General features: G+C 29.5%; 4 non-coding genes and 1 pseudogene across 4 annotated transcripts in view; all 5 read left to right on the forward strand.

Annotated features, from left to right (window-relative positions):
- LOC145847259 (U2 spliceosomal RNA) overlaps positions 1-154 on the forward strand; it is a 196-nt gene extending 42 nt beyond the window's left edge. Inside the window, exon 1 of the small nuclear RNA XR_014371183.1 lies at positions 1-154. This exon is cut by the window's left edge and continues 42 nt beyond it. This is a non-coding gene — a small nuclear RNA (U2 spliceosomal RNA).
- An 81-nt stretch (positions 155-235) lies between these two features.
- Positions 236-350, forward strand: LOC145847262 (U5 spliceosomal RNA). Its single transcript, XR_014371186.1, has one exon. It is a non-coding gene; the product is annotated as a U5 spliceosomal RNA (small nuclear RNA).
- Positions 351-2,068: 1,718 nt separating this feature from the next.
- Positions 2,069-2,187, forward strand: LOC145847254 (5S ribosomal RNA). The gene has a single exon (XR_014371178.1). It is a non-coding gene; the product is annotated as a 5S ribosomal RNA (ribosomal RNA).
- A 2,855-nt stretch (positions 2,188-5,042) lies between these two features.
- LOC145847270 (5S ribosomal RNA) lies at positions 5,043-5,161 on the forward strand. Its single transcript, XR_014371192.1, has one exon. It is a non-coding gene; the product is annotated as a 5S ribosomal RNA (ribosomal RNA).
- Positions 5,162-9,006: 3,845 nt separating this feature from the next.
- LOC145847266 (small subunit ribosomal RNA) lies at positions 9,007-10,451 on the forward strand (annotated as a pseudogene; the record flags this gene model as incomplete).

Genomic DNA, 10,451 nt, shown 5'->3' on the forward strand with positions numbered 1-10,451 from the left:
GTTCTTCGAAGTTTGATCGCTTCGAGAAGGACCACGCGTCCTTCCCATGATCAAACGACTTTTTGTCAACCGACGTGCAGTTCAGACAATTTATTGTCCTGCTCGTCAAGAGTCGGTCCGGTATTGCAGTACCTCCGGAATCGGCTCGCCTCCCCTCTGGGGGAGTTTGTATACATTTATTCACAACCTGTAGCATGGTAAAGCCCATAGAAAAAGCCTTGGCAACCGTTGCTAATCACTCTGGCTTCAGTTCAGTACACGAATGAATCTTTCGCCTTTTACTAAAGATTTCCGTGGACAGGAGCAATTTCAATGAGTCTTAACAGACTTTTTTTCGGCTGTCGACAGTCTTCTGACATCGGCAGCTTGCATACTATTTATCATACAAAAACATGGCTCAAGAAGAATTATTTTCCGGTTTTTCTTAGCTTCCAATTATGTGACAAAGAAAATTTCATAAAGAATTTTCGTAGGTTTTTTCACAGAATATGTTATTTTCATTTTAGTTGATGTTTTTATTTCATGTTTTATTTTCTAATGTACTTATTGGGTGCTGAAAGAGCCATAAAAACCTCATAATCGAACAATTTACTAAAAAATTATTAATATTGAAAGATTTAAATTTCGAAATAACCTACCTACGGTTAATCTACACGCGTTTAGAAGCCGTAAAAAAATATTTTCGACTTTGTAATGGACCAAACAAAAAATATAGAAAAAATTATCGAAAAAAAAAATCTTTTAAAACTTACCTTACGTTAGTCCTTATGCGTTGCGAAGCTCAAAAAAAATATTTTCGACATTATAATAGAACAAACAAAGAAAATAGAAAAATTTTCCAAAAAAATAAAAAGTCGAAATTCGAAAAAAGAAGAAAAGTGGTCCTTTTCTAGGAGTTTTTTATTCCCAAAAAATGGGTTGATGTCCCCGTAACCCCTAAAAAAAGGGGGTCGAAATAACATTTTTTCATCATGCTTCAAATGGGCTGAAAAATTTTTTACGGGGTCTCTGGACCAAACAAAAACGATCTGTCGAGTCAGAATTCCGAAAATCGAAAATTCCCGAAATTTCTGTACTTAAAAGGCGGGGCGCCCACTATCGACAAAAGTGTGCCAAAACCCACAAACGTTGTGTTACGCGCGCTAAGATAAACACAAGCCTGATTGCTGAAAATGTATTCTATTTGAATAAGGTAAGTATCAACATCAAGGAAGCAATTCCTTTATTATAAACTCATACTCTGATATGCGCTAATATTGCTCGTGAATTGTTATTTAGTTTAAAAATATAATTTATATTACTTTTATTTTATTTTAATTCTATATAATAACTATTTTATATTTTTATTAAAAATTTTCTTGTTCAGTTTCTAAGCAACCACAGTTACGTTTATATGTTTAATTCTATTGTATTCTATATTTATCGATAATTTAATAAATGTTTTAAAAGACTATTCTGGTTTTCCACGCTCTCTTCAAAAATGTGAGTTCTTTTAATTCTTCCACTTAATTATTCATTTTAAAGTAAAACAACTAGTTATACATATTATTATATTATAATGTATGTGTATTAGATACTATTATTTTATAACATAAACATAGATGAGTTATTAAATTAAACGTCAAATATTTTATTACCTAAAATTAAGTTAATCGTAAAATCTGATGTAGTATGAGATATTCTTTAGAAACTAACTATAAATATTCTTGAAGTAAAACAAAACCATCTATAAATAGAACAATGAGAAATAGTAAAACAAACTAAACACAACATGTTTATTTTAACATTGTTTTTTATTTAGTTTAATCACTTAATAAACTTTACTTCTAATCATAGTATTTAATATAGAATATAGTTAACAATCTTTTAAACAAAGTCTTAAATAAAGTTACAGGGAGTAATTGTAATTAAAACACCAAAAAAAAAGGTTTTAATAAAAAAAATACTTACATCAAGTTAAAATTTTATAAGGATTAATTTTAAAATATCAAATTGATTGTAAATCAAGTGCAAATAGGTTTTTTAAACAAACCGAAGGGTTTATAAAGGCTTGTAAACGCTTTCAAACGCCTACGACCATACCACACTGAGCACACCCCATCTCGTCCGATCTGGGAAGTTAAGCAGTGTCGGGCGTGGTTAGTACTTAGATGGGTGACCGCTTGGGAATACCACGTGCCGTAGGCTTTTGCTTTTTGAATTCATCTTTTTTGTACTATTTTTCTTTCTGACCTATTTATACTTATTACTCGTTTATTTACATTTCTTTAACGCTTAAAAGAAAAGTAAATTCTAGTTATTAGCAAATAAAAACGTAAGCCAATCAGATAACGTTATTTGCTGTTTAAACCAATTAGAGCGCTAAAAAAGTGGTTTGACCAGTTTGAGATATCGAAAAAATAATGGCACCATCTTGTAGAGTACAATTTTCTGAGTTAAAATTAATACAATTAGTCTTTTATACTAAAACTTAAAAGTTTTTTTGTCCAAAAACAAATAAAAGCGTGGCTACTTGAAAAATCAAACGAAAATAAATTTTGCACTTTTGTATTGTGAGTCATAATAAGTTATTTACTGTTACCAACAGATACTAGCAAAAGCTTTTTAAAGTTTTGTATTAACTTAATGTATTTGTAATTACTTTTACTTAATAGAAACTATTGAATTACGTTTACTTAGTTTACTTTTGTATGTGTATTAAATATATAGCAATTTTGCTTGAACTTAAATAAAGATTATTAAACTATTAAAAGAAAACTATCAAAGTTTACTAACTCAAAAGCTAAATCTTAGTTATATTGTTATAAACATTTATGTTGTAATTTACTAATAACTAAATGAGTTTATTTCAAACAAAAAGAATTAAATAATGTTATGTTATGTCAAGCCTACTATATGAGGTATATAGGTATATAAGGTATACAAGCTTATGTTTGAAAGTTATAATAATTAAAATAAAAATAAATATTTAGTTGGTAAAATTTGTATTTAATATGCTTTGAAATTAGAGTTAGTATAGATGTTTTTTTTTAAATATAATAAATATAAGTATTTAGTTACTAATAATAAACTAAAATACCAATTTTGTAGTTATTACAAAAAAAAAAACTTATCTTACTTAAAGTTCACTGTAATTGAAACATTATACAAAAGCTTTATAATTATAAGCTTTGAATAATTCTATTTGAATAAATAATAGATTCATAACTATATTCATGTTTGCATATTTAAATTATAAAAAGTTAGTGTTTTGTGTATTGACTTTATGATTATTTTATTTTAGTAACTGTTAGTTTTATACTTTAATAAAAGAAATATGGTTAACAAGTAAGTTAAAAATGAAAGAAGCATAAAAAAACACACTAATTAACTGCTTATTCAATAGTTTGATTATTTAATTATTTTTCTGTTATATAGTTTAATCGTATTGTATAAAAAATACAGAGGTTTAAAGTAAGTTTGAATAAAAATAAAACAAAACATATAATATAAGCATTAGTTAAAATACATAGTTTTTTTTTCTAAAAAAATTTAATTCTTTAATAATAAGTAGTAATTTAAATAAAAAATAATACAAGTAAAGTTATACAATATATATACTATAGTTTGTCAAACTAGGCAAACACTACTAGGCAAAAAACAAACTAGGCAAAAAACCTACAAAGTAGGCCACCACTACAATCCTATGTTCCAACTGGAAATTCAATGAGATCGTTACTGTACTTGTGATGAACGTTGATAATCCCCAAGATTGTAAGTCGAAGGCCTTACCCAACCTAACCAGCGCACTGGTTTTCTTACAACTGAATTAATCAACATTTATTATTGAATATAATCATTATTGATAGATAGAGGAATGTTGACAATCAACAACAGATTGTAGGTCAAAGGCATTACTCGACCCAAGTACCCACAACCTAGATTGAACAACATTTATTAGATAGATTTGTTTAATGATAGATAGAGGAATATTGTCAATCCACAACAGATTGTAAGTCAAAGGCATTACTCGACCCAAGTACCCACAACCTAGATTGAACAACATTTGTTAGATAGATTAGTTAGATAGATAAATAGTACAGTATAATCTCAAAGAATTTGAAGCCCGAACATTGAACGATAGTGGTGTTTCGTGACGACTAGCGGGATTCGATCTTACAACCTTCTGCTTATGAGTCAGCTGATAAGACCACTGACCCACCGCGCCACGACAAAGATAAAGAAATATTTTGCTATATAAATAGGTTGATTTTTATAATTTTGTTATACAGTGTCAATTACAGTGAACTTCAAGTAAGATATACAACAGTATATATATTTCCGAGTCTGACTTTGAGTACTTTTTATATATTATTAACAAGATTTTTTAGGAGTAATATCTGTTTAGTTCTTTAATATATCTTTAAAATAATAATATTTTTTAAGGTGTTTAAAACTTTTAGAAGCTGTATGTAATGTCTTTTAGTTTAATAGTTCTTTTAAATTAGTAAAAAAAATAAACATGGTTGAGTTATCAAATTAAACAAAATAGAACGTCAAGTATTTAATTACTAAAATTAATTTAATTAAAAAAAAATCTCAGGTAATCTAAAATGTCAGGAATTATTTAAAAATAAATATAAATTTAAAACTTATTATATTGAAAAGATTGATGAATAATACTCTTGAATGTATGCAATGTTTGTATTTGTAATGCAATAACATAAATGGATAGATCAATGACAAATTGTAAACATATTGTATTATTTTATTTTACGATTTTATTTTATTTATTTAATAATTCAATAAACTTTACTTCTACTTTTCCTGGTCTTAGGTAATTTATAGATAACAATTATTTAAACAAACACTTTTGTACAGTTACAATACAGTTTTAGTACAGTTTGGGAGTAACTGTTGATTAAAAAAACAAAAAAAAAGTTAATTCAGGTTAAAATTTTATAAGGAATAATTTTAAAATATCAAATTGATTGTAAATCAAGTGCAAATAGGTTTTTTAAATAAACCGAAGGGTTTATAAAGGCTTGTAAACGCCTTCAAACGCCTACGACCATACCACACTGAGTACACCCCATCTCGTCCGATCTGGGAAGTTAAGCAGTGTCGGGCGTGGTTAGTACTTAGATGGGTGACCGCTTGGGAATACCACGTGCCGTAGGCCTTTGCTTTTTGAATTCATCTTTTTTGTACTATTTTTCTTTCTGACCTATTTATACTTATTACTCGTTTATTTACATTTCTTTAACGCTTAAAAGAAAAGAAAATTCTAGTTATTAGCAAACAAAAACCTTAGCCAATCAGATAACGTTATTTGCTGTTTGCTTATTTGCTGTTTAAACCAATTAGAGCGCTAAAAAAGTGGTTTGACCAGTTTGAGATATCGAAAAAATAATGGCACCATCTTGTAGAGTACAATTTTCTGAGTTAAAATTAATACAACTAGTCTTTTATACTAAAACTTTAAAGTCTTTTTGTCCAAAAACAAATAAAAGCGTGGCTACTTGAAAAATCAAACGAAAATAAATTTTGCACTTTTGTATTGTGAGTCATAATAAGTTATTTACTGTTACCAACAGATACTAGCAAAAGCTTTTTAAAGTTTTGTATTAACTTAATGTATTTGTACTTAGTTTAAATTAATAGAGTTTATTTGGTTTACTTTATTATGTGTATTGAATGTGCTAGTATCTAAAAATAAATACAACTAAAACAAAACAAACAAGGAGAGTACTTGAATAGAACCAACACAATTTACAGACCAGTTGTGTACTAAATTTAAAGAAATTCTGAATAGTGAATATGCAATTATTATTATAAGTTCAAAGTTCACTTTAATTTAAATTAATGTATTTTGTAAATTGGTTTTATTTAATACGATAGTAGTGAATTACTTTATTTAATTTACTTTAGTATGTGTTGTATAACTTTATTTAAACCAGAAGCAAAACGGGATTATACTTTCAATAAACTACACAATTTACAGACCAGTTGTGTACTAAATAAAAAGCTATTGTGAATGGTGAATATGCAATTATTATTATAAGTTTATAAGTTCACAGTTTACAAAAGCTTTAGAATTTAGTTACTATTTTGTTCATATTTGCATATCTAATTTATGAAAAGTTAGTGTTATGTGTATTGGCTTTTTAATTTCTTTATTTGTAGAACTGTTAGTTTTATATTCTAAAGAAACATTTTTAAATAAATATGTTTAACAAGTAACTTAAAAATGGAAGAAATATATTGTATATATTGAACTATTTATATTTATTCTAGCTATTTGCTTAGTGTATTTATTAATGTGATTATTTTATTTTGTTGTTTGTCTTATAGTTTAATCGTATTGTGTTGAAATATATATATAACAAATACAGAGGTTTAAAGTAAGTTTAAATGAAAATAAAATAAGACATATAGTTGAAATATAAGTTTAAAAAAATAGTTTTTTTTTTTTTTTTTTTCTTTGTTTGTTTGATTGTTTGTTTATTATATAATCGCGACGTGTCATTTTATTACTTTTAAGCATACTAAATATAATAATAGGTATAGTTATAGGAAAAATTCAATTAGTTTCTAATGTAATAAAAAAGTTTATTTCCACAAATAAATAAATACCTGAAAAATCAAATGAAAAATAAATTTCGCACTCCTGTATTGTGAGTCATAATAGGTTATTTACTGTTACCAACAGATACTAGCGAAGGCTTTTTAAAGTTCTATGTTAATTCAATGTATTTGTACTTAGTTTTATTAAAATGACAGTATTGATGGTTACGTTTATTAAGTATGTTTATTTAACGTTATGTAACTCAAGTAAAACCAGAAGCAAATAAGGAGACTACTTTCAATAAACTACACAATTTACATACCAATTGTATACTAAACTTAAAGCTATTCTATTTTATTCTTGATAGTTATTTTAAAGTTATTAAATTATACAAATGTATTTTGTAAAGTAGTTTTATAAAGTTACTATAGTTTATTTAACTTACTATAGTATGTGTTATATAATTTTAATTAAACCAGAAGCAAAAAGGGAGACTACTTTAAATAAACTACACCATTTATTGTTATATATAACTCTAATAAAACCAGAAGCAAAAAGGGAGACTACTTTAAATGAACTACACAAATTAAAAATATATTATTATTTATAAATCAATCGTGTTGTGTTTCAAAATACATTTTTCAAATAATGTTTTACAAGTATTTATCAGTTATTTAGTTTTCTTTTTATAGTTTAGCCGTATTGTTTTATTTATTTGTTATTATTTTTATTTAATTGTTTGCTTATTATATTTATCGCCATGTGCTTAAAAAATAAAACAACTATAAAGGTTAAAAAAGTAAGTTTAAATAAAAATAAAATGAAACATACAAAATAAGCTTATGATTTTTTATTATTATTATTATTATTATTATTATTTTTATTTTATTGTTTGTTTATTATATCTATCGCCATGTGCTTAAAAAATAAAACAACTATAAAGGTTAAAAAAGTAAGTTTAAATAAAAATAAAATGAAACATACAAAATAAGCTTATGATTTTTTATTATTATTATTATTATTATTATTATTTTTATTTCATTGTTTGTTTATTATATCTATCGCGATGTGCTTAAAAAATAAAACAACTATAAAGGTTTAAAAAGTAAGTTTAAATAAAGATAAAATGAAACATATAAAATAAGCTTATGTTTGATTTTTTTATTTTACTTTTATTAAATTGTTTGCTTATTATATTTATCGCGATGTGCTTAAAAGAATAGAACAAATACAAAGGTTTAAATTGTAAGTTTTAAATAAAATAAAATGAAACATACAAAATAAGCTTATGATTTTTTATTATTATTATTATTATTATTATTATTATTTTTATTTCATTGTTTGTTTATTATATCTATCGCGATGTGCTTAAAAAATAAAACAACTATAAAGGTTTAAAAAGTAAGTTTAAATAAAGATAAAATGTAACATATAAAATAAGCTTATGTTTGATTTTTTTATTTTATTTTCATTTAATTGTTTGTTTATTATATTTATCGCAATCTGCTTAAAAAAATAAAACGAGTATTAAGGTTTGAAAAGTAAGTTTAAATAAAAATAAAATAAAAATATAAAATAAGCTTATGTTTTTTTTTTTTTTTTTTTTATTATTATTATTTTTATTCAATTTTTTGTTTATTATATTTATCGCAATGTGCTTAAAACGATAAAACAAATATAAAGATTTAAAAAGTACGCTTAAATAAAAAATAATACAAATAAAGTTTATTTATAATAAATATATATATATTTAAAACATTAAAAAAAGTAGTTTATACATATTTTTTTTTATTTATTTCTTTTAAACATATTAAATAAAGTATAAAAAAGTATTAAAACATTTAAACGTAGCATAAATAAGCTTAAAACATTAAAATAATCGAAAAGAAACAAAGAAATTGAAAAAAATCGGAAAAAATCGGCAAAAAAAGTTCAACAGCAACATTTGAGCATCATACACGTATGCATTACTTTACACTAGTGAGAGAGACGTGTTTGTGCGTTCGGTCGACTTGACGAGAAAGCGGGCTTAAAGCATTACTGTTTAGCACCCGAGGCGCGGCTATTGCAGCGGCGGCGAACGTGCTATGTAAACGCATTGGAGCAGCGTATGAAAAACTACAAGCGTCCAGCGGCGGTAGGCTTATAGCTTTGCGAAGTCGTCGAGACGAGTAGCCGACGCAGGCAGGCACGGCTCGAGGCGGGTAACTGCAGCAGACAGATGGCGTGTTGCTGCTGACGAGTTAACCGGCAGAAGGCAAACGGTTGGTCGGGAGAAAGAACAGTCAGTTGTATAGCTGCATGCTGCAGTCGACGCGGGCTGGCGCTTTAAACAGCAAAAGGCCGGCGCCGACTTTCAGTAACGTTCGCAAGGCTTTTAAGCCGAGTGATAGAAAAGGTCTGTATTTATACAGTAAAAACGCTCAGTCGAGCAACGGGTTTAAACGCCCTCGGATAGTTATCTGGTTGATCCTGCCAGTAGTCATATGCTTGTCTCAAAGATTAAGCCATGCAAGTGTAAGTACGAGCTCACGTACAGTGAAACTGCGAATGGCTCATTAAATCAGTTATGGTTCATTTGATTGTACGCTTTTACATGGATAACTGTGGCAATTCTAGAGCTAATACATGCGTAAAGCGCCGAACTGACGTGAGGCGCGCATTTATCAGACCAAAACTAACCGGCTTTCGGGTCGTTACAATGGTGACTCTGGATAAGCTTGCGGATCGCACGGCCTAGTGCTGGCGACATCTCATTAAAGCAACTGCCCTATCAACTATCGTCGGTACGGTATCGGCCTACCGAGGTTGTAACGGGTGACGGAGAATCAGGGTTCGATTCCGGAGAGGGAGCCTGAGAAACGGCTACCACATCCAAGGAAGGCAGCAGGCGCGCAAATTACCCATTCCCGGCTCGGGGAGGTAGTGACGAAAAATAACAATGCAGACCTCGTACGAGGTCCTGCAATTGGAATGAGTACACTTTAAACTTTTTAACGAGTATCCATTGGAGGGCAAGTCTGGTGCCAGCAGCCGCGGTAATTCCAGCTCCAAAAGTGTATATTTAAGTTGTTGCGGTTGAAAAGCTCGTAGTTGGATATAGGGACGGCGAGGTTGGTCGGTCGAAAGGCTAGCACTGGCCTTGTTGTTCTTGTTGGTCGGTGCCTTCGCGGTGCTCTTAACTGAGTGTTGCGGTGGTCCGGCAAGTTTACCTTGAAAAAATTAGAGTGTTCAAAGCAGGCTTTACGCTTGTATAATGTTGCATGGAATAATGGAATAGGACCTCGGTTCTATTTTGTTGGTTTTCGGAGCACGAGGTAATGATTAATAGGAACGGACGGGGGCATCCGTACTGTGCCGTTAGAGGTGAAATTCTTGGATCGGCGCAAGACGAACGACTGCGAAAGCATTTGCCAAGAATGTTTTCTTTAATCAAGAGCGAAAGTCAGAGGTTCGAAGACGATCAGATACCGTCCTAGTTCTGACCTTAAACGATGCCGACTAGCGATCGGGCAGTGTCGAACTTAAGAACTGTCCGGCAGCTTCCGGGAAACCAAAGTCTTTGGGTTCCGGGGGAAGTATGGTTGCAAAGCTGAAACTTAAAGGAATTGACGGAAGGGCACCACCAGGAGTGGAGCCTGCGGCTTAATTTGACTCAACACGGGAAATCTCACCCGGCCCGGACACAGCGAGGATTGACAGATTGAGAGCTCTTTCTTGATTCTGTGGGTGGTGGTGCATGGCCGTTCTTAGTTGGTGGAGCGATTTGTCTGGTTAATTCCGATAACGAACGAGACTCTTACTTGCTAAATAGCTGCTCGACCCATTGGGTCGGAGACAACTTCTTAGAGGGACTAGTGGCGTTTAGCCACACGAGATTGAGCAATAACAGGTCTGTGATGCC

This window comes from Thalia democratica, unplaced genomic scaffold (genome assembly GCF_965202585.1).
Source record: "Thalia democratica unplaced genomic scaffold, ktThaDemo2.hap1.1 HAP1_SCAFFOLD_860, whole genome shotgun sequence".
Lineage (NCBI taxonomy): Eukaryota > Metazoa > Chordata > Thaliacea > Salpida > Salpidae > Thalia > Thalia democratica.